Source organism: Schistocerca nitens, chromosome 2 (genome assembly GCF_023898315.1).
Source record: "Schistocerca nitens isolate TAMUIC-IGC-003100 chromosome 2, iqSchNite1.1, whole genome shotgun sequence".
NCBI classification, from domain to species: Eukaryota; Metazoa; Arthropoda; class Insecta; order Orthoptera; family Acrididae; genus Schistocerca; species Schistocerca nitens.
In genome coordinates this window covers 933747092-933773083 of record NC_064615.1, presented here as the reverse complement: position 1 = coordinate 933773083, position 25992 = coordinate 933747092, and the positions used below count along the sequence as shown (strand labels likewise).

The 25992-nt window shown below is 42.2% G+C and overlaps 1 protein-coding gene across 2 annotated transcripts in view; it reads right to left on the bottom strand.

The window, feature by feature from the left end:
- LOC126237258 (glutathione S-transferase-like) overlaps positions 1-23238 on the bottom strand; it is an 89316-nt gene extending 66078 nt beyond the window's left edge. Inside the window, exon 1 of one of the 2 annotated variants that reach the window (XM_049947180.1) lies at positions 23075-23238. The gene's annotated coding sequence lies outside the window, so the exon portion shown is untranslated. Of the gene's footprint in view, positions 1-5567; positions 5709-23074 lie in introns of those variants that run through there. The other variant, XM_049947181.1, reaches the window with a different exon arrangement.
- Between the last annotated feature and the right edge of the window lie 2754 nt (positions 23239-25992).

Here is a 25992-nt window from a genome sequence, read left to right as displayed (position 1 = left end):
CACGCCTGCGCCCTCTGCAGCTCATACAGAACAAAGTACTCACAAGGGAACCTCCCCATCGCACCCCCCTCAGATTTAGTTATAAGTTGGCACAGGGATAGGCCATGAAAAACTGAACACAGATCAATCGAGAAAACAGGAAGTAGTTGTATGGAACTATGAAAAAATAAGCAAAATATACAAACTAAGTAGTCCGTGTGCAAGAGATGTTACATTAAGGTACCTGTTGACTGAGGAGCACCATGGTCCCGTGGTTACCGTGAGCAGCTACGGAACGGAAGGTCCCTGGTTCAACCCTCCCTCGAGTGAAAAGTTTTAATTTTTTATTTTCAGACAATTATCAAAGCTCATGCACTCAGACATGATCAACTTTGCTCTCCAAAATTCCAGGACATAATCAGATTTGCTTGGACACATGCAGGATTTGACGGTCTACACACGGAAAAACTTGAAAACGTTAAAAACGTTTGTTTTGACAGAGCACAGGGAAAACTGTGCGACTGTGAAACTGTTGCATTCATTTGTTGCCGCTTATGCGACAAACTCAATGTTTTCATCACTTTTTTGGGAGTGATTATCACATCCACAAGAAAACCTAAATCGGGCAAGGTAGAAGAATCTTTTTACCCATTCGCCAAGTGTACAAGTTAGGTGGGTCGACAACATATTCCTGTAATGTGACGCACATGCCGTCACCAGTGTCGTATAGAATATTTCAGGCGTGTTTTCCTGTGGAGGAATCGGTTGACCTATGAATTTGCGATCAAATGTTTTCGGTTCCTATTGGAGAGGCACGTCCTTTCGTCTACTAATCGCACGGTTTTGTGGTGCGGTCGCAAAACACAGACACTAAACTTATTACAGTGAACAGAGACGTCAATGAATGAACGGTCAGATCGTAACTTTGCGAAAATAAAGTAAGTAAAATTTTTGCTCGAGGGAGGACTCGAACGAAGGACCTCTCGTTTCGCAGTTGCTCACTAACCACGGGACCACGGCGCTCATCGTGTTATATAGTCCTAGATGTTGGATATGTTACACTTGGACTACTCAGTTTGTATATTTTGTTTATTTTTTCATAGTTCCACACAACTTCTTCCTGTTTTCTCGATTGATCTGTGTTCAGTTTTTCAAGGCCTATCCACTGTGTCAATTTATAACTAAATCTGAGGGGGGGGTGCGATGGGGAGGTTCCCTTGTCAGAATCATAAGCAACGCTCCGCGCTATACACGCACCGCGGATCTTCACCGGGAATATCGGCTAGATATCATCTTGCAGGTATTCCAAAAACTCTCCAAACGACTGTACAGAAACACGAGACACTCGCGTAACCGGTTTATCCTCTCTCTGGGTAACTAAGACCACAACCATAGATGGAAACATAATAGACCAAAGACACTATTAGCAAGAAACTAAACATCTACGGTCCATAGCACGCTAACGCGACAGTGCCCCTGCAACACAGCTACCACTGGTAACCCAAGATGCTCGACCCGCCGAAAAACAGGCAATTGCAGGGAAACCGTACTGTACACAGCACGCAAACCAGCTCCCCGCCCCCCCCCCACCCCCCCTGCACTGTGAGCTGATCCATGACCGATCGCCCACTAACGTATGACGACCTTTAACTGTTACAGGAACGCAGCAGCTGCAGCAGGCCCTATAACGAGCACCCGCAACGACAAATGCAACGACGCACGATACCTCGCACTAACATATCCACACCTTGCATACACTGTTGCAGCTAGCAAGCCGCTACTGCGCTTACTACTCGTCCTACTGTCGCAGAGGTTTTTTGCCTTGGCGCTTGCCTTGGCACTTTTTGCCCCCTCTGCCCTTACAAACCGCTACCCTTCGATCGCTTTCGTCCACTTTCTGTCTCCTGATGGACCATGTCAATGAGTAATCCTACCCAGACGTATGGACAACATCACAGCCCGCATCCTGTGACTCACGATTTGAAAACTAACATGTTATACGGAAGTGACAGTAGAACTTTTGGTTTGGTCACCACGTTGGTGCGGGCGTGGAGGGGCCCCATCCAAATTTTCACTCATGTCTCATAAGGATTGTAGTACCTGGACATACTTAGTTGAAACAAATGCTGCTGCTTTAGTACGACCAGCTTCTCAAGGGTTTGTGACGACTCGAGGTTCCGTTTTACGAGACTACTTAACACATTACCAGAGCACCGGCCTAAGCAAAACTCTGCAAGTCTGGCCGTTTCAGCATTAATTTTTTTATCTTCCATCAGAGACTGGTATCATTGTAAGTTACAACGAATCACGTTACTTCAAAAAACAACAACAATAATAATGAAATGGTGATGAGTATTTATCTTTACATTTATGTGCGTATCACAGTGAAGTGATAGCGGAATATACCTGCTTTGAATAATGGACACTGTACTACTTTTGAAGAGGAAACAGCTGTGTCCCCTATTCGTGGAATGGGCCAGAGCCGCCTGCTTTCTTACCCACTGTGTTAAAGATCGCTTCATTTCGATACCAGAAGTGATCGAGGTACGAGTCAACAGCTCATAACCACCCTGGACGATCTTTCATTTCTGTTCATGCCAAATATACTGTTAACGCATTTTTTAACTGGAGCCGTCACCAGTAGTTTCAACTTCGAATGAACAGTAGGCACCCAAGCGTTTGGTGGAAGATTAGAACAAAAAATAACGAGACCTGAACTTCATTAGGGCAGATTTGTGGTCCGCCACTGCTCGGTGGTAAGCGCTCTCGTACGGTATGCAACTGCTCGAAAAACTTTGAAATCTCGATTTTGTTACATCTAAGTACGTACTACAATCTTGAGACAGCAAAATCTATTACCTGTTGTGTGTATGCTTCCCTAGTTTGTAAGAAGTCATTTCATTAATAGTTTCTCCACGTTCGAAGGGCGATGATGGCACAATTGTATGTTAAATTAATGAAAATTGGCGCCAGTTGCTGATGAGACCTTTATTCTAGGCCTTTTTCAAATGTGTCTGAAACTACCGTTGTTAAAAGATGCTAAGATACGTACAGTTAAAGTTCAGAAACAATCTATACTTCTCTGCGCTATAGGGAAGCAACGAGAAATAGCAGAAACAACAGAAGTCAAGTGGATTTAAAAACTGACGCCTGCTTAGTGTACTACAAACGTTACGTTGATAACATATTCCGTCTTATTCTGTGGCTCACAACGAGAATATGTCCGCAGCTCGTGGTCAAGGAGCTAGCGTTGCTGCGTCTGGATCACGGGGGTTCCGGGTTAGATTCCAGGCCAGGTTGGGGATTTTCTCTGCCCAGGGACTGGGTGTGTTCTCATGATTTCATCATCACCATTTGTTAGAGAGACTAGATTGGATTGTGAAAAGAAAATGGACTGTGTAAAAATTGGTACGGGCGTTATGACCGCGCAGTTGAGCGTCCGACAATTCAATCACCACCACCACCACCACCACCACAACAACAAGAATTTGACCAGTGTGTAAATGTCTTTAACAAAATGCATAATTTTTATTGGCAAGCACCAGCAGGAAAAAACCATTAACTTTTTATTTCCACTGCCATGAATCATTGTTACTCTGCTGCTACTGCATGGGGGTGAGGTACGAGATTACGGCGTTTTCCAGTTCTTTCCTGAAGCTGCGGTGGTTTCCTTCGTCAGTAGCGACTAGAATGTGACGTCGACCTGTACTATTACTGTTCTTTCGTGTTAGCGGTCTCTCAGATCGCAAGTGCGACTTTGCGTTATAGATTCAGTAGCCAGCTCTTCGTCTACTGTTCGTGTTATGGAACCTGATTTTGAGGATACGTTAGAAAAAAAAAAAAACCCTGTGGACAGTTTAGGAAGTGATGTTGGATCAGATAGCGACAACCAAACTGAAAGCGAACATAATTCAGAGTAGGAACAGTGCGAAAGTGAAGACGAATTTGTTTTCCCACCTGTGAATGCCTTGATTGAAACACATAATGAAGACAGTAGTGTAGAGACTGAATCTTTAGTAAAGGTTTTTCTAGAGGTATATATTGTCGAAACAAATAACGCTTGTCGTCTAAGCCTCTTCCAACGTTGGCCAATTGCATTTTTCCGCATGTTGGACGTAAGTGGGGTGAAAGCGTTTGTCCTTCATAATTCCTACAAAGACGACATTCAGGTATGCAGCTTCAATTTTTGCTAACTCCTTGGTGGCACCACACACAAAATGCGAGTCAATAACTATCACCTACCCCGTGCACTTCGTGCATCCATTCACCGTAGAGGTTAGGGAAGGATGGGGAAAGAAGTTGGCCGTGTCCTTTCAAAGGAATCATCAACATTTGCCTGGAGCGATTTAAGGAAATCACGGAAAACTTAACGAGGATGGGCGGACGAGGGTTTGATCCGTCATCCTCCGGAATGCGAGTCCAGCGTGCTCACCACTGCGGCACCTTGTTCGGTATCCCATTCACAGTCTTTTGGGTGTAGAGAACGGAATTCGTTATAGAACGATTGGAAAAACGCAAAACATGCCCCACCTGTCGCCCAGAAACGAAGAGAAACACGCCTTTGTTGCAAGAAACCAATCTGCCTCGAATCTCTCCAAAAATGTCCTGGGAGCGCAAACAAAACCCCTGTAAGGATAATAAAAATTTAAAGAGTACAAGTGAAATTTTAATTTTTTTTGAATGTTTTATGGGATTTATGTTTTATTATTACATGTATAATACAAAATAAAAAAGATATAGCAAAAAGTAAAGTTTGGTGTGCAAGGTATTTGAGTTTTCATAATAACATTAGCATGTAATAACTGTGTTCATTTTGAGCAGCTTTCTGTTTAAATGCGTTTTTTCGTAAAAATAACCTTTAAAATTTATTTGAATATATATTTTGTGTGGTATTACTCTAATCTTTTGCATAAAAGCTTTACGTTTTTCACTGAAATTGTTAAATGCAATTTTTATGGCTATTTAAATACACCAGTCTGTTAGGCTGTACCTGGGACAGAGTGCGACAAAAAAATGACCAAGGGTTAAACTGCCACTACATGCTAGTGAAGTAAAAACGGAATTTCGCTGGATGCGAAATACGGCCAGGAATGACGGCTATCACAGCATGGTCGATGATGAAATTTATAATTTCATTAAATCTAATAGGAATCAACGAACACAAAACGGGGTACTACATAACAAACAATTCGTACTGTTTCCTTTCAATGGGCAGGTCTAACGTAGACTGCATAGTCTTTAAAAATGATGTAAACATCGCATATACATCTCAGCCAACATTTTTACGTCTTTTAATATATGGCATTAACACAACGCAAGACTAATATCAAAACTGTGGCACACATAACATTTAGTGCCCTGAATGCAATGCTAACTATATCAGACAAAAAGGAAGGATCTTTAAAATGCAATACAAGTAAGACACAGAATTAAAACGAAAAAGACGTAAGAAGTAAGTGCACCTACCCAGCTCATTTCACACAAGATAGTCACACTGTACACAGCATCGGAAACGATCTGGTAATCCGTCAAAAATGAAGAAGGGGTACTTTATGGACATACATAAAGAAACAGAAATTTATACCCACCTGGAAAAACCTAAGAAAAACACGCTTGAAGAGCAATACACACTAAGAAACACCGGTTTTGGCAACGTCCTTTAGAGATGCTGCGCAACTTCGAAAATGTTTACGAAAAGGCTTTTGTAAGCAGTCTGCGGTGCGTCTAACCTACACCAGAGCCCTCTAGTGTCCCCTGTGGTTCAACTTTAGCACGCTAGAGGACATAACATTCCACTCACTTTGACGTCACGTCCACTGCGACTATATTACACTTTTATTAAATCTAAAAAAAAAAAAAAGTATTACTCTTTCGTTGGTAAAGCATGCATTTTGATATTTTTACACGTCAGAATACAACTTTTCTAAAAGCTACAGTATGCTAATACTTCCAATGTATCAAATTGTAGACAGATTTTATAATCAAGACAAAAAGATGTCTTTGGGCATACAATTTTTTCAATTCTTGCAACTTTTACTGTTTTTATCATTTGACGTTGCTTCTCTATAGCACAATGAAAGTTTTATTTCTGTTTTTTTTATATTATTTCTGTAGTTTTCATCTCCTGTTATGTAAAATATTTATATATCCATCGTATTATGCATTAACAATGGCAATTTCAGATTCACTTGAAAATGATGTGATATAAATGCCGAAACCGGTCGTGGACTTCCATAAAGTTCTTATTAACAACGGCTTTTCATCAAATTATATTCATTTTATTGTTAACGTTGAGAGATGCTAAAGGAATAGTGGACGAGTTGACTTAATTGACATCTGTCCAGTCAGTTGTAAGCTTGACAAATGGCTAATACGTAAAGGAAGAACCGTTTCTCCTCGTGCTGCGGGAAACACACTGATATGTAGTTGGGTGTTACGTTGTTATTTTTCGTTAGCAGTTTGCTGGAGGAAAAAAATATGACGTCTACATTTATCGTTTTTCCTTATAACGCATCGTCCCGCAGTCTGGAAGGAAGCTCAGACGTTGACTATTAAATCTGCAGGGCCCATGACTAGACGATTGCATGCAAGCTGACGTCAGATCACGATGTCAATATTTAGCTGTGCTGACAGTCAGTAGTGCTTCATACGTCGGCGCTCTGTCCTTGTGGATGTTTGTCTTACTGTAAAAAAGCCCATTTGCTAGCTCAAGTAACGTGCCTCAACTGTGCGATCCTGTGCTCCTGAAACCATCGATTTCATATTCGAGGGGTCACTATCAACGTGAACATAAACCACGTCCTGATTGATGACGACCCTGCCGCTGTCGTATTCCAACACGTTTCTCCATCCTACATGAGATATAATACGATCGTCTCACATACAGCTAATATTCAGAAGCGATTTCTGAATAAGGAACCCGCTGTGTAATGTTCTCTGACATACGGACTATATGTGACGTTACTCATATCTGCTTTGTGCAGTTGTGATGAAATCCTAATGATTTGCACATCCGAGCATCAGTTCATGGCAATTTGGATGCTGCCTTCATAGTGTTGCAGTTTTAATGGTCATCAGTGTACATCGCTAAAAATAATTGCTTACTAATTGGTAATGCAAGCAGTCCCTCTCTCTCTCTCTCTCTCTCTCTCTTCTTTTTGTCAAACCTCGTAGTCGTCGGGCTGTGAGGAACTGATAATAACCGTTTCTGGCTGAAGTTTCCTGTGGAATTGTACATTTTTGGACGTATGTACTTTCCCATAAATAAATGTACTTGGTTTACAACACTTACATACACAGCTTGCATTATTGCACTGAAGATGTGCAGAAGTTATAATTTATATAACACATTATATGACATTACTAATAATATACACATCAACTGGTTCTTCTAAGAAATACATCAATGGGGCAGAAAGAGTTGTCCACCAATATATCCTTAGGCACCTCTTAAACTGTACATTATTAGTAGCTAAGTTTCTTACGATTGTTACGAAGCCACAGAAAATGTGTGGTCCTGAATAACGGACACATTTATGGACGAAATTAAATGATTATTAGTCTTCATATAGATTATTCGCGTTTCTACTATTGATTCCATGAAGAGAGCGCTCGCGGAGAGAAAGAGATATTGTTCATGATAAATCTCAATAAGTAGAAAATATTCTGAGAAGCAGTAGTTGGTTTCCCAGCTCCTTGAACGGGCCTCGCGTTACACACTTTTGAACTCGGAAAATTGGCGTTATGAGTATGATCCCACATGAATGGTTGGCAAGTTATCTATTGCCAGTTGGAAACTTTTTTCGACAGTTGGATTACTGACTGACCCCGGCTTGGGGACTGAATTACATCAGAAAAAAATTAAGGTGGGGTATTTATCAGTTTTCCCTAAAACGATCAGTCGAATGGTTGACAACCACGTGAAATAAGAATTCCGGTAGCGTGTCACGTGCTTCAAATTTTATAGACTTAGTAACTGTCAGTGATAAGCTGCAACTTACTTGACACATTTTATTAATTGGTAGTGAGAATAAATGTAAACTAGACCCTTAACGATATTATCAGTTATGGTTTTTTGAACGAATGTGCTTAGAATTGAAATGTAAATCAGTAATAAAACGTCTCAGACATTGCCAGGCAAATGACAAAAGCTAACACGGTAATACCAAATTCTTACTAGGTTCACGAAGTACACTTAGTGCTTTTCATTTCTCCCGGAGTCTCTTTTTACTTTGAATGACATGCACGTTTCTATCTGCTGGTATAACTTGCAACTTCTCATAATCTTATCTTTATGCCTTTCTTTCCCTCGTCAGCCAGTTTAATGTTTCTTTTTGCACGACCCTAGATAATGCCGGTGTGAATCACAAACAAGACCACTGTTTCCATCACTCTTCCGCTACTTTAGTGCCGATCGCTCTCTATTTACCTTTTTATTATGAAGAATAATAATGCTTCTAGTTCTCGTAATTTTATCTTTGTTTTTTTCCACGGTCCAGCAGTTTAATAGCTCACTTTCTTAGTTATTCCATACAATGCTGGTGTTAACCACACCACTGTTTTTAACACACTCTTTCTAATTTATTGTCGATCCCCTGCGTATTGGCAGTTTCCACTAGAATGTTCCAAGGAATGTTGTATGCAGTAGCGCTTCGAGTGAGCGAGGCTTAATTGTACCCATGTCGAACACATTTCCTCATTCGATCTACTGGAAGTTCCTCCACTAAGATAAACAGAAAACTCAAATAACACAGGTCTAGCAATCTATACTTCGCAATTTTTTCTCGATATTTTTAGTTGGTTTTAATGTTTTTTGATACGGTAAATTCAGAAATGTTACTGGTTTCCCCCCATCACATAAGGTTTTTTTCAGGCAGTAATGATAAAGACTGAAATTCATACAAAACACATACACTGACGAGAAAAATCACAACAACAAAAATTAATTAATGTAATGAAGTTTTGGGAATACATTTGACTATGTAACATTTTCAAGTGATTAAGATTGCAGGATCAATGCAAGTATTGGGGCAAGGTCAGTTCTGTACCAAAGTACTGTTATCCTAGATGGCAGCGATGACGTCATCAACTGGCGTCAGTTGATGACGTCATCCAAGATTGTGGCCGTGATGTCACCCAACCCCAAGGCGGTTTCTGGCCCAAAGTACCGCTATCCAAGATTGTGGGAAAGTGCCACACCCCCCTGCCACGCCCCCCCCCCCCACACCTGGTGGGAAGTTCAAGTTCCATCAGGACAATGCAACCTCTACTAACCTAAGAAAATGGGGGGGGGAGAAAGGTATCCTAGGAACTGGCGCCAAGTTTGAATTTTGGCAGGAAGATAGGTCGACTGGGCTACATCTATTAACCTAAGAAAATGGCGTGAAAGAGAAGGACACTTGGGCTACCTCCATTAACCTAACCCCCACTCCCCTCCTCTCCCCTCTCCTCCACCAGAGAAATGGCGGGAAGTTCAAATTACAACAGAATAATGCATAACACCAAGGTTATCTCTACTAACCTAAGAAATGCACGGGAAGATAGGTCACTTGGGATACCCCAACTAACCTAAGTCATCCAACCGCCACCTCCTACAGATTCATGGGAAAAGGACTTGAATAGTGCCAGGCTGTTGGAGAGGGGAAGGAGAGTACTTTATTTATTTTGGAATAATTTATTTAGGGATGGAGTATATTTATTACACTGATACAAAACACATGCTCTGACATGCTTGGGGTCACGCCGCACAGCCTACAGACATGCAAACCCCTAAAAGACTCTGCAACCATGCTTGCTAATCATCAGCTGTTGAAATCATGCACCAGTCTTTATTTAAACAATTTGAGCACTACCACAATCCCGTGTCTCCACCACGAGGTCTAGAATCCAACTGACCTAGTACACAGTACTGCCACCAGAAAGCGCTGTTTTCCATTCCGTCTGATGTGTAGAAACGCTCAGTACTCGTAAACTGTCCAAATAGTGCACAGCACAACCTACAGACCTGCTCACAAAATAATGCAACAGACACGCAAAGAACATACACAGGCACTGCCCACCTCCCCCCTGTCCACTGGACCGCGGAGGAGGCTAGCGGCAACCCCCACAAAGTGACGTCGCTGTTAACTCCCAAGCCAAGCACAAGTGCACATTTGGGTCCCTCAAGCATGAGGTGGCGGCATCCGCTTCATACTTGGCACCTGAGAAATTCCTCTCGAAATATGTGATCACCTAGGCGTCATTGATGATGCGATTGGACAGGGGCGAAGACCTATTTTCAAAGCGCAGACGCTCCAAGGTGGGCTGTGCTTGCATGTGTTCGACACTGCTGACGTGAACCCTCCCCCTACCTGCAGTCTGGCAAAGAGCCAATTCCCAAGTGATGCTGCAGAAATCAGTTCCAGAATAGCATACGCTGTTTTCTCCCTAGCAATTCTAACAGTTCATGCGTGACGTGTCTAGCCGTACCTGCATACCCAGCGTGGGTCACGCCTCATGGTGGAATGCTCATCCTGCTGTCAATATACCTCTCAGAAACGTTCACACAGCTAAAAGCCTGTGCACACTTGCGAAAACACCGTTAATCATAAGAGCATTCTCCTTGTCTGGAAATAGATCGCTGTCTAAGCACAGATGGGGGCATTTCAGAACAATTACGCATACAGAAATCGAAGCACTGCCATACAGAAGAGAAAAAAATGTCATGAATTTTCGGTATCCTACAGCTACAGGTCTGGAGATGTCCTAATGGCTACAGTGCAGATGAGTGACAGCATCCCCGCCAGAGATGGATGGTATGCTTAAACTTGTCTTTGAACACTTGCTTTCTCAGAACTTTCCATACATACCTTGCCTCCATCTTGTTCAAATCTGTTTGTAGACACTCCTACGTCCCAGCACAAAGGCTGTCTTGTGAATGAATCTATCATTATGATTGGCTCTTATCGAATTTACCCGCCGAATTACTGATGCCATCGATGTGGAAGCACTGACAGCCTTGTTTCTTCTTCCTGCAGACAAGGCTTTCAGCGGCAAAAAACTATTTTATACAGACACCATATTGCACCAACAATTAAATCCTCTAACGAGCCCTACATATCGTCAAATATGGAAAGACTCTTACTCAATTACAACGCCCACCCACTGAGGGCAAGAGCTTGAATATTAGAACGTGAAATCGACCTGCGACCCATCAATATATCATCGTGTACCCTATACATCAAATATGGAAAACCTCCTACGCAATTACACTGCTCTCCCACCGAGGACAGGAGCATGACCAGCTCACCCTCAGTGGACCAAAGTCACGCTCAGAACTGTTCTACAAATTCGGACTCGCTTCCCCTTGTCACAAATACTTTGCTGTTTCTGGTCCGGACCTGATTGCGTGCTTGCTTTTCTACACCCATCTCCAGACTGTGGGATTACAAGAACACATGTATTTTTGCATGGTTCGCCTTAATATTTTACTATTTTCGCGGTACTTCTCGATATCAAGCACACAGCAGTAGCCTACCGATCGCTCGCACAACATAATTCCGAAGATATAGACTGGAAATTATTTCTTTACAAACCTGAAACTTTAGCCCTTATCCTGTCTAAGGGGACCTTTATGTGAGAACTCGAAACAAATAGAGGAAACTGATATTTCCATCCTCGAATACTGATGTTGGTGATGTAACAGATTCCAAATCATCCCTATAATTTACAAGGTCAACTAAGGTGTTTCTCACGTCTACAGAACCGGCAAATGTGTCTTCCACATGCTAGATGCACACAACACAATCGATGTTCTCTCAACTAAATAAAGACGTAAAATGTGAAGAAGCAGTCAACTGAACAATTCATATGGGATGGTAAAATGGTCCAGCACAAACACATGTCCATATTGAATCTAGTCAAAGTTCCATGTGATCACGAAAGCTATCCAACACATACTAAGTATTAGTTCGCTATTCAGTCGTCTAGAGGACAATCCGGTTAAGACGTCTACATTCCTGCACTCCAACAGGTCTCTCCATTCGGAGGACTTCTACCGTTAATGGGAAACGTAAATCATCCCCACACATGTCACCAGCACTGCACGGCAAGCATGCACAGGTAGAATCATCACCCTAGGAAACCGGTCACATATATATTTTATCCATGTGCTTACAACTAAATGTTACGATTGAGGTCTCAGTTGAGCGACATTCGACAATGAGTGAAGTATCGGAAATACAGCTGTGGCTCTGGAAATAGAAATATATTTACCATTCTTATGACTTGACATACTCTTCCCTTTGCTATCCCAGTGCTCGATGTCAAATCCATACCTTCCTTACGACTGGACATAGTCATTCCCTTTTGCACATGTTGGAACACAAACACATACATTATAAGCCTGATGCTCAAGGCAGTATAACACTTGACCAATAAATGATTCCACATGATGCACAATAATACTGACCGAAAATCAATGATGGGTTGGCATGTCTCATAGGTTTTTTCTTGTGAGTGCTACCACTGTGTCGTAGAAAGAGAGACGTAATCGGTCAGATGTTAAAAAAACCTGACTGCAGCAACTACTGTATGTTAATGTCACAAGCGGTCTTGGTTCTACAGATCCATACAAGTGTCCATGTTAAAAGCTATACTGGCTTTATAAATTGAGGTACAACATTACCTCTGAATGAGGTGGTTTTTTCCAGACAAATACCGAGACGGTGATGGTAGGAATGTGTATTATCAGACCAACACTTAGCCCACATTGAAACCTTGTGATAAAATTACCGCATTTTGAAGGTGATTCGGCTAAGGAACGTGGTATGTAAGCGGTATTTGCAACTCCCTCACACCGCCCCAGCTAGATAATTCTATAGTATTTGTAACGCATTGTATCTCGATGCAATGTCAGAGGGTCGGTGATACATCCACTGGGCTACAGGCAATGGTTGATTGAGAAGGATCACAAACAGTAGTAGATGATGTGATGATTGAGGTCATAAGACATGTACACAAGCTTTTCAGATCTCTGATGCCACGCTATCCACTAGAAATGCTGTCTGGGATTTGGAATCAAGGCTTTCCATTCAAACACATACCTGCAATGTGTCCTTTAACGATTACAACCACTACTCAATCGTATTTCTGGCACTCTTATGTCTCCAAACGATCCACCTTCCTCGAATCTATCTCCTACAGTAAAATTGCCGAATAATTTTAGGTAGCCCCCATGCATCCTGCAAATGCCTCCTCAGACAATATGCTACCATCCCCGCACCTTTGCGCACATGATTGTTCCAGTGTACGTCGGAACTGAGTAGGGGTCAGAGGAAACTATATCTATCACTTCCTGCAATTCGTGCAGAAATAAGACGAAGCTGAGTTACTGTGACAGAGCTGTGTTTTGACCATTCTATGGAAATGAGGCCTGCTCCTGAAACATGAAGTAGTATAAAAGACAGTACGGGAACTGGGGGAAGGACGTGGGTTTTGCTACTACATTGTGGTGCATCTCTAAACTACATACAAATACTACAGATCCATGTCCGTTGACATCTATCTCCCCAACACGCTATCTTCTCTATTCTGTACCATCCATCAGAGAAAAATTATGACCTATAAAAGCTCAACTAACTTCATCTGATAGATAACCAGATAAGATTTTTACTGCCTCTCCCTCCTCCCGTAAGTAGAAAACAAATACCGCATGCATGCTGGCATTGAGCACGTGACGATCCTATTAAATATACAGTTATTGATCAACTTCACAGACCAGTAAAGTTCCATCACCTGTACTGTAGGAGGATGACCGTATACCCCACAGACCATACTGTAAGCCGCAAGAGACGCTCCATGTGACCCTGTCTCGTTGTTTGAAACATTATTTTTTCTGCTCTAATATGATCTGTACACTGCAAAAAATTTTGTTTTTCTGCCACGACTTCGAGGTCTTTGTCAGGTTCTAAACTGACAGTAAGACGCTCTGATCCACTGCCTCTCGCAGACAACAAGGACATCATCCCAAAGTACAGTGATCCAAGACGTCGCAGTGTGACGCGATTGACATCATTCAAGATGACTGCCGTGACGTTAGCTGATGACGCAAGTACCGCTACCCAAGGTGGCTGGAAAGTGCCAAACACCCACAGCCACATAAATTACAAAAGCATCTTTCAGTAACCAATGAAACTGTAATGTTTTAACCTTTAAAATTGCTCTCCTGGAAAATCGATGTAATGGACTAAACCCCTTCTTTCCGTGTGGTCTTCATATATGAACTAGGTACTGACTCGTTCCATTATCAGTTAGCTTTGGCTCGCATGCTCCCACGGATGCTGATAAATTAACTTCACGTGTGCCAGAGGTGTTTAGTCACCCTCTTTATCAAATTTTTTCCTGTTCTACACTGATGTAGAAAGGGTACAGCTATCGATCCCATACTTGAAGGATCGAATCTACCTTTCAACACTTTTGCTACGGCACAACTACAGTACATCGCTGCCCCATCGTTCTAGAAGGGAGAAAGCCACGCCTGGAAATATTTTGGCGCAAAGAGTGAGTAATTCGAGTCCGAGCAGGCCTAATACCAAGTCAGCAGGGCCGGTACAGGGAGATCGTAAAAAAATGAGTAAGTTCTACATCTACATCTACATTTATACTCCGCAAGCCACCCAACGGTGTGTGGCGGAGGGCACTTTACGTGCCACTGTCATTACCTCCCTTTCCTGTTCCAGTCGCGTATGGTTCGCGGGAAGAACGACTGTCTGACAGCCTCCGTGCGCGCTCTAATCTCTCTAATTTTACATGCGTGATCTCCTCGGGAGGTATAAGTAGGGGGAAGCAATATATTCGATACCTCATCCAGAAACGCACCCTCTCGAAACCTGGCGAGCAAGCTACACCGCGATGCAGAGCGCCTCTCTTGCAGAGTCTGCCACTTGAGTTCGTTAAACATCTCCGTAACGCTATCACGGTTACCAAATAACCCTGTGACGAAACGCGCCGCTCTTCTTTGGATCTTCTCTATCTCCTCCGTCAACCCGATCTGGTACGGATCCCACACTGATGAGCAATACTCATGTATAGGTCGAACGAGTGTTTTGTAAGCCACCTCCTTTGTTGATGGACTACATTTTCTAAGGACTCTCCCAATGAATCTCAACCTGGTACCCGCATTACCAACAATTAATTTTATATGATCATTCCACTTCAAATCGTTCCGCACGCATACTCCCAGATATTTTACAGAAGTAACTGCTACCAGTGTTTGTTCCGTTATCATATAATCATACAATAAAGGATCCTTCTTTCTATGTATTCGCAATACATTACATTTGTCTATGTTAAGGGTCAGTTGCCACTCCCTGCACCAAGTGCCTATCCGCTGCAGAGCTTCCTGCATTTCGCTACAATTTTCTAATGCTGCAACTTCTCTGTGTACTACAGCATCATCCGCGAAAAGCCGCATGGAACTTCCGACACTATCTGCTAGGTCATTTATATATATTGTGAAAAGCAATGGTCCCATAACACTCCCCTGTGGCACGCCAGAGGTTACTTTAACGTCTGTAGACGTCTCTCCATTGATAACAACATGCTGTGTTCTGTTTGCTAAAAACTCTTCAATCCAGCCACACAGCTGGTCTGATATTCCGTAGGCTCTTACTTTGTTTATCAGGCGACAGTGCGAAACTGTATCGAACGCCTTCCGGAAGTCAAGAAAAATAGCATCTACCTGGGAGCCTGTATCTAATATTTTCTGGGTCTCATGAACAAATAAAGCGAGTTGGGTTTCACACGATCGCTGTTTCCGGAATCCATGTTGATTCCTACATAGTAGATTCTGGGTTTCCAAAAACGACATGATACTCGAGCAAAAAACATGTTCTAAAATTCTACAACAGATCGACGTCAGAGATATAGGTCTATAGTTTTGCGCATCTGCTCGACGACCCTTCTTGAAGACTGGGACTACCTGTGCTCTTTTCCAATCATTTGGAACCTTCCGTTCCTCTAGAGACTTGCGGTACACGGCTGTTAGAAGGGGGCCAAGTTCTTTCGCGTACTCTGTGTAGAATCGAATTGGTATCCCGTCAGGTCCAGTGGACTTTCCTCTGTTGAGTGATTCCAGTTGCTTTTCTATTCCTTGGACACTTATTTCGATGTCAGCCATTTTTTCGTTTGTGCGAGGATTTAGAGAAGGAACTGCAGTGCGGTCTTCCTCTGTGAAACAGCTTTGGAAAAAGGTGTTTAGTATTTCAGCTTTACGCGTGTCATCCTCTGTTTCAATGCCATCATCATCCCGGAGTGTGTGGATATGCTGTTTCGAGCCACTTACTGATTTAACGTAAGACCAGAACTTCCTAGGATTTTCTGTCAAGTCGGTACATAGAATTTTACTTTCGAATTCACTGAACGCTTCACGCATAGCCCTCCTTACGCTAACTTTGACATCGTTTAGCTTCTGTTTATCTGAGAGGTTTTGGCTGCGTTTAAACTTGGAGTGAAGTTCTCTTTGCTTTCGCAGTAGTTTCCTAACTTTGTTGTTGTACCACGGTGGGTTTTTCCCGTCCCTCACACTTTTACTCGGCACGTACCTGTCTAAAACGCATTTGACGATTGCCTTGAACTTTTTCCATAAACACTCAACATTGTCAGTGTCGGAACAGAAATTTTCGTTTTGATCTGTTAGGTAGTCTGAAATCTGCCTTCTATTACTCTTGCTAAACAGATAAATCTTCCTCCCTTTTTTTATATTCCTATTAACTTCCATATTCAGGGATGCTGCAACGGCTTTTATCATCACTGATTCCCTGTTCTGCACATACAGAGTCGAAAAGTTTGGGTCTGTTTGTTATCAGTAGGTCCAAGATGTTATCTCCATGAGTCGGTTCTCTGTTTAATTGCTCGAGGTAATTTTCAGATAGTGCACTCAGTATAATGTCACTCGATGCTCTGTCCCTACCACCCGTCCTAAACATCTGAGTGTCCCAGTCTATATCTGGTAAATTGAAATCTCCACCTAAGACTATAACATGCTGAGAAAATTTATGTGAAATGTATTCCAAATTTTCTCTCAGTTGTTCTGCCACTAATGCTGCTGAGTCGGGAGGTCGGTAAAGGGAGCCAATTATTAACCTAGCTCAGTTGTTGAGTGTAACCTCCACCCATAATAATTCACAGGAACTATCCACTTCTACCTCAAGCTGTGAACCGAAGCCAACACTGCCTGAAGCTGGGAGCGAAGGGATGCCAACTCAGCCTGCATCCGAACACAGCAGTTGCAGTCCCTATCCATGCTAAAAACTGTTGTGCAAAGAACGTCTGAACTAATCTACAGAGAGCGCAAACAAATCGACACAAAATTTAAACGGTTATTAAAATACAAGATTGCCTAGTAAATGCAGTACTGCTGCTACTTGCGCACTGCTGACACACTACTCGGCGGCGGAAGGAGACTACGCGATTTTACACTATTCAGGTACTAAAACGCGATGCTACAACTCTCAAATACTATAATACGTCCGAAATTTATGAATTAAACAATGCAAGTACCAAAAACACGCAAAGAAATTAAGAATTAAACTATGTAACAAATGAGTGAGCTAGGAGTATCCGACTTGCTGCTGCAGCTGCTTATCCAACGGCGGCAGGGAGCACACTGCGATGTTGCGGAATATTGTCAGTAGAGCCGGAGCATGCTTGCTGAGCAGGTTCCGAGTGGTACATTCACACAAGCATGTGATAAATGAGCGACTGCAATTGTAGTGTGAATGAAATCTGAACCAATAGGTATGTTTTCCTTGAATCCCTTTACAATAAAATAACTGCATCGTACAAAAGTGTTCACATATTAAAAACCTCTTCATTATTAATAAAATTATTTTGGAAGGGACAGAACCACATAAAAATGTGAGACAAAAGGGCAAACATCTTAGTCTCACGGTCAGCACTTCATTTGTTGGCACATATACGTTGGGAGTAAGTCCGCCATCAATATCTGGCTAATTATTAATACCTGTTGTCTAATTTCGTAACTAGCTAGACTAATGCAAGTTTTAATTAATTATTTTCATTAATAAAAGCACTAAAATAATATGGGCGGTTTACAATGTGCAGGGTATGGTGTTTGATCAATGAGAAAATAAAGCAAGCCTTGCGACTATGAGACGCATCACAGTTTCATTCATGCGCTAATTATACAGCTCTTGTACCTAAATGTTCAAAGTATCCCATCTCATTTGGCAAATATTGTAACTATAGACTGTTTTTTATATCTCTTTTGTTAAAAACACACTCTCCCAGCACGTCATCTACCGTTTCCTTCTGCACCAAATAATTTGCATCCAGCTGTATTATATGAGGTACTGAGTAGAACTATCAGCAACAGTAACTTAATATGAGAATGTTTTACAGTCATCTGCGCTACCCAACAGAATGGTCTCCCGCGAGTTTTCCAACACGGTTGGCTGCACAGCGCGCCAAGAAGCCGACGCTGTGTAGCCCTCAATCGAGCCCGGCAAGCCGCTTATTATGACCAGCACATTTTTCTCGGCCTTGCTGACTGCCGAAGAAAAAAGGAAGATGCGTAGAAAGCTGAGTCAGAGAGAGAGAGAGAGAGAGAGAGAGAGAGAGAGAGAGAGAGAGAGAGGGAAAGAGGGGGGAGGGAGGGTCGGAGGGAGAGAAGGGGCACGAGGGACAGGCAGAAGTAATGCGACCTTGGCTCAGAGCACGACCGGCTGCGATCAAGCTCCTGCTATGCGATGCTGAAACAGTCGATGCAGCTACGAAGCCGACGACGGGCTCTTCAGAGACAAATTTACGTAACTGCGGTAAACAAACTAGTAACCATTAAAAGCAGCTGGCAAATTTCAAGGAAGCCTGAACAACGATTAATACTGGGAAGAGCAATTCTCACTTTCGTATTACGTTCTGCATTCGGAGCTTAAGAATTCAACTACACTACACGTCTTTATAAACTTTATTTATAAACAGAAGGGACAGTCAGATGTGCCTCGCAAAGTCTGTTTTGCCGCAACAGCCGTCTTTTCGTTATATATGCTGCTGACCATTGAAATGGCAAGACCATGATGAAGGCGGCATGCAACAAATAAGTTTGCATATAGTGTAATATGTGTATTAATATGGAAATGATTAGCATTTTCATGGCAACCAACTTGTAAGATGGGTAAGAGTATCGCAATCTACATTCTTTACACAGACCTTTGAATGACATTATCCTGACTGACTGAATCGTCATCGCCCAGCGCAAACCGATAAGGACAGAAACTTGAAATCTGGTGAGGGTGTTGATCGCATACTGTAGGCATCGTTTAAGAAGGGATTGTTCGAAATTCGACTTCAAAGGGGGGTGAGATAAGGATTGGAGAGGTTTTTGAAAACATATCGCGTTATGCACTAGGGTGGCTTATTCTCGTTCTAAAGCACCATTGTTTTGCTTCTGCTGTCGTTTGTTTGAAAACGCAAACTCACCGAACACATCCAAGTTTTACCTGTTCAAATGTGTGTGAAATCTTATGGGACTTAACTGCAAAGGTCATCAGACCCTAAGCTTACACACTACTTAACCTAAATTATCCTAAGGACAAACACACACACCCATACCCGAGGGAGGACTCGAACCTCCGCAGGCACCAGCCGCACAGTCCACGACTGCAGCGCCTTAGACCGCGAAGTTTTACCTCTCCGACTGTTTCAATACACTGTGGAAATTGAACTCCACAGTCACCAGCCATGGATGAAGTGCTACATAAAATTTTTTTGCAAATGGGAGGAGTTGGAATCAATATTTGAGAAAGGGCAGTCAACTGATAAAAAAGAGCAAGACGTCGTGGCAAAAGAAATTTAAAAAATGTCATGAAATGCTAACCAGAATGTTTGACATAATAACATTCTTAGCAAAACAAAATTTAGCTTTACGTGACCACAGGGAAAGCGGCACCTGTGCCCATGGAGCCAACTTTTTAGATCTGTTGCATCTACTGTCGAAGTACGATCCTGTTCTCCAAGAACATTTAATAAGGTCTCACTTATCATATACCACCAGAAATTAAAAACGAGTTTATGGAAATTGTAGTGAAGAAAGTTCGCCAAAAAATTATAGACTAGGTCAGGTTCGAGAGGCCAAGCATTATTTCCTGATATTCGACAGTACCCCGGATAATTCCCACAAAGATCACAATACGTGATGATTGAAACTCGGCAAGTACGAATAGTGGAATCTTTTACAGATTTTATTGACCCGAAAAACAAAACAGCCGAACATATTAATAAGAGTAAGTAAACTCGACACTGACGGACTCGACATAACGAACTGTAAAAGGCAACCTTGTGATAATGCTGTTACAAAGGTCAGAAAACAGACAGGAGCGCAACAACGAATAAATTTGTTCCCTGCTCATACCACACTCTCTGAACCCAGCTTGCTTACATGTAGCTTCGGTGGAGGTGTAGGTGAATTCAGGTACTTTCTTCGGCACATAGGAAGGTTGTTACGCTTTCGGTGCAGACAAGTATGAAGAGGGTTCAGGACATGCGATGGAACACATGACATGGAATCATTACAAAGAGATTTTGACAGCGCTAGAGAAGCTTGAATGCATGAACGGAAGCAGGAAATTTGCTAGTTGCAATGCAGTAATTTTCGTTTGTGTGTTTCTTGGGTCTTTGGCAACCTGTGATGTGTGAAGTGAATGATGTTCAGAATTATTTGCAAACGGAGGGACTAAACCTACCTCACTGTGTTCAGAAAATACTCGCCTTACAGACAGAATTGGAAGAAGAACGCCGGCCGATATGGCCGAGCGGTTCTAGGCGCTTCAGTCTGGAACCGCGCGACCGTTACGGTCGCAGGTTCGCATCCTGCCTCGGGCGTGGATGTGTGAGGTGTCCTTGGGTTAGTTAGGTTTAAGTAGTTCTAATTTCTAGGGGACTGATGACCTCAGATGTTAAGTCCCATAGTGCTCAGAGCCATTGGAACCATTGGAAGAAGAACGAGAGGAATTTTACTGAACCTCCACTGCTGGAATTAGAGAAAGGTTCAAGCCGCTCCAGACTTCGGCCAAAAAATACTTAAGGCCTGCACTACTACTCGGCGTCGCAGATGAGGAATGCAACCTCGACCAAGCTCCTCAAGATTTTGACAGAAGAGTTAAAGCTTGAGTACATGTATCTAAGGACTTTCGTAGCTTCAACAAGGTGTAAGAAATAACTTATTGTTCCGGCGGCCTACTGCTGTTTATTAAAAGATTGTTTTTGAATCCAAACGTGAAGGAGGGCTACCTAATATAGTTACAATGCTGAGAATATTCCCCACAACCGCCGTAAGTAATGTCAGTTGCGAGAAAAGCTTCTCTAAATAGAAAAGGATTAGAAATTATTTAAGATCTACAATGTCCACGTTCAGTTTAACAGTTTGGAAACCGAATAAGAGGTACTCATTAGCCTTAGCGAATGTATTAAAAGAGTTTGCGTCGCTAAAGAGACACAGAATAAAATTTTAATTAAATAAACGCGTTTATTTTGAATCCATCTGAAATAGTGACAGCTGAGATATTTTTCTTAATTGTGAAAATTGGGGAGGGGGGTGGGGCGGTAAATTTAGTGTTCGCACTGGAAATCGACGCTACGCCACTGCATGATGTTGCAAGTTGGCAACAGACCATACACTTAAGTATAATGTTAAGGAAACTACTCGTAAATGTATGGTGTTGCCGTTTGGCAAAACGCACACACACTGGCTGCATAGGGATACCCTGTGTTTGGTGTCATAATGTAGACAGAAACTATTGAAAATCGGTATTCTATGCTAAAGGTCGAATGTCCGTAAACAACCGTGAAAGCAGTCGAAAGAGTGCCAGTTAGATCACATTTGGTTATACTTTTAAGGGGCGTAAAATGGTAGCACAGATTATTTTTCCATGTGTCTAACTGAACGATTAATAATTAATCAATATCATCTGTTTGTTACCGAAATATAGAATAAATCAAAATTTCTAAGTTCAGCCTCTTACATAGCATTTTGCCGCAGACAATATTACACTGAAACTGGTTTCCTAACAAAAAAAACTCCTGCAACAGTGTTAACATCAGTTAAATGAATACTTTTCTACAGAGCTACGTGATGCGACGTCACATATGTATTCAATATATATTACTGTTCTTGTTAAAGAGATTGTCAAGGTGTATTGTGCACGATTATTAAGAACACATATCTTCCTCAGACAAATTATATGACAGACAGTACTCTATTTAACTTGAATCACGGGCGAGATCAAATTTTTCCTCCCCGGACACAGAACAGCTAAAAGATGCATGAAAACCTGAGCAGGTTTTACAGGCATATGTTTTTGCAATTTCTTTCACTTTGCTAATCACTTACTGAATAAAATATTTTCCAATTCAACACTGTAAAATTATTCTCCCCGGAAGTTCCATGTTCATTTGCGGTTTTTATTTACTTGAAAATTTTGATCCTTCAACCTTCACGTTAGTTCAGTCTGCCTGTATTCGAGACAACTGAAAAGCTGTGATTAACGCCAGCCAAATGGTGACCCGATCTGCTGCCTACACTTGAATGCATCAGGATTATCTCCGTAATGGTGCCCTCTGTTTTTTTTTTTTTTCTTTTTGAAACACAGCAAAATATAGAAACCGGAAAACAAAAATTGAACTTACTTTGTGAGTCTGATGGCTCGCACTGGTACGTAAGCACAATCAAAGGTGAGCTCATTTTTGTGTTAAACTCGGGACTGTCTCCGTTTCATGATGGAAAATAAGTGCGACAAAAATTTATTTTTGGCAACATGCTAAATTGTTGACATTTTCCGCTCTATTTAAAACTTATTACGCAGGACAATAATACGACAGATAACACGAAAAAAATCCTATTGTTTCCTTATTAACAGTTAGGGATACAATCCCCATTGGTACAAGGATGGTTGATGCTGTCACACGCCGCTGTCGATGAGATGCTAGTAGTGGTAGTACGTAGTAGTTGAGGTCACATGTCAATCTATACAATTTATATCCTGCAACCGCTCCAAACACACCATCAGTATAGGAAAAATTTTAGTGTGTCAGTTCCTCTTACCTTGCAGTAGCTTTAATTTCTTGCGAAATTCGAGCGGAAGGTAGTCACTTCGGAAACCAAGGGATTCTTTCCGATTTTGAGCGCAAAGTTCGTCCACTGCCAGGTGAGCGTTTTGCGATCTCAGTCGTGCGAGGCTTCCAACGACACTGGACAGCGCATTCGTGAAGCCGGCTACATAGCGCCTGTTACTGACGTCGAGTGGGTGGGGCGGTGTTACGCAACGGGAACATCCTATACTGCAGGCGTACACTATTATGTCTCACATTATTGCACGTCGTTGTGTAATGAATACAGCAACATCAGAGCACTGATTTCAACAACAACACCATCGTTCACACCCGTAGCCTGTGACAGTGGCACCGAAGTGTTTCGCTCATACCAGCTAACAAGAGGTCTAGTACAAGGGGGTGGATAAAAGTATGAAAAGACCAAAAACACAACGCATTAGGATGCCTAATAAAGTGTAAAAAAACCGTTAGCATTCAAAACAGCTTCCAGTCGTTTCGCAGTGCACAAATACAGGTCCTATATGGTTTTCAAGGGACACACATTATTCTTCATGAAAAAGAGTGGGAAGTTCAGGTAACAATGATAGAGGTGAATAGCGATAACGCACCCTGCTCTCCAAAGTAGAGCACAAAGGGTCAGTAACATTGAGACCTGGTGTCTGGTGGCCAGGGAAGATGCGACAATTCATCGTTGTGCTCACAAAACCAGTCCTGGATGATGCGAGCTGTATGAACAGCAGGCCTTTCATCTTGGAACACAGCATGACCATTGGAGAACAAACATTGTATCATGGGATGGACCTGATCAGTCAAAAGGGTTACAGTCCTTGGCAGTAATGTGACCGAGATTACCCTGGAACCCATGAAATACTACCATATGGCTGCCCATGTCATCACCGATCTCCGCCACGGGAACTCAGAAACAAGAGTCATCCGACCAAATAACATTCTTCCATTGTTCCGCAGTCCAGGTTTTGTGGCTTTTTGCACCACGTTTTCCTTTTACGGGCACTTGCATAACTGGTGAGAAATTTTAGAATTCCAGCTCGTCCTGCATATGGAGCCCCATGTGTTTTGGTGCTGAAAGGGTTCACGAGCGCGACATTCAGTTCTGCAATGATTCTTGCAGCTGTCGTCCTCTCATTTTTCGTCACAATTCTGTTTACTTCGTCCGCATTGTAACTTAGCGGATGATGTTTCTCAGTTTTCACTGTATGCAGTATAAATCTTCGATACTGTGCAACATGAAAACACGACGGCTACATTGGCTATCACCAACAATTTGCCTACGTTCGAATTAACTTAGCTCCGACATAATGCACTCGCAGACACACAGAACTCTGGTCTGATCACTACTGACACTTACAACATATTGACATTGCACAGGTGTTGCTCGTTGTCAAATACAACAGCACAACCTGTAGGCTTGGCTAGCGGCTACAAGTATGCATTTCTCGAGGTGATTCCATACTTTTGTCCAGTCCCTGTAAATACAACCACGTTGTTTTCTCCTGCTACTCTTATCAAATGGTGAACTTAGTGGCTGTGTGCGTGATACTTCAAACTCTTAGAAAACCGGAATGGATTCGCAAAGGCCTGAAGTTTTCTCCTGGCACTTAATGTGAGTTTCCACCCCTGACAATCCTTTGTGTATATGAAACATCCAAGTTGCACCCTAGTTCGAATTCTCCTCTCCATTACGACAACACCTCGCAGAGCACTGTAGTGTTCATACCGCCCATCGACTTGACTGCGTTTTATTAGCTTTTTAGCTGCATTTCATATATAATTGCTTTTTCATTAGCTTACTAGCTACATGTCATACATGGCCTAACTACAAGAGTAAAAGAATGTTAACTTCATAGTTTCAGGAGAAACTGAAACAAATAAGGCTCAAACATGGGAAGAAACACTACCTTCAAATGTCTGCTGTATTCTCAGTGTTTAGCATTGTTCACAACCGACAAGGAGTCTCACGACTGATTCCCAGTGTACCAAAACAAATTTTCTGGGCTTGGGAATGTCCTGTATGGGACTTTCAGATCCTTTCAACTAAATTAGTTGCTTGGCCGGAGGGGAAAAAAAAAGAAAAGAAAAAAAGAAGCAGCCTTATTGAAAACTGGTCTCCAATGAGAAAGCTGAAATGCAGCTAGGACACAAAACAGCTACCTGCCTCCACTGCCTAGTCTGCTAATGCACACCTGCACAGTGACATTTGATTCAAGAGACAGCAGATTCTGATTATGGTGATGGGAGGAATTTTTATCATCTACGTTTGGAAAGCCTGTGAAGGAGAGACGGTGATGTGAAATTCTCGACTGAATGCACCAGTGTCCTGGCTTATACTTCAGATCCCTCCCAAGTGCCTTGTGGCATCACCAAACAGAGAAAGGCCACTGATCTGATGGGATATCTATATGATTCTATACACATCATATGAAAGAATTAGCTCCTCCTCTAGTAGCACTCACTGGAATAGCGAAGTGTTCCTTATGACTGGAAAAATGCAGAGGTCACTCCCATTTTTAAGAAGGGTAATCAAAGACAGACATAAAACAATGGCCCCACATCTCCAACACTGGTCTGTTCTAGAAGTTTGGAGCATGTTTTATGCTTGTGTATTATGATACTTCTGGGTATTGCCAATTTCTGTAGTGTTCAATATAGATTCCGAAAAGATTTGCGCAAAACACAGCTCACTGCTCTGTTTGTTCATGAGACCCAGAAAGCCACAGAGACTGGCATCCGGACTGAAGTTATCCAGGACATCTAGGAGGCATTCAACACAGTTCACATTGCCACTTAATGAACTACTAGAGGCACACAGAAAATCAGACTAGCCATGTGGTTGGATTAACAAACAGAACACAACATGTCATTCACAATGTAAAGCAACTTCAGTTTTACCCA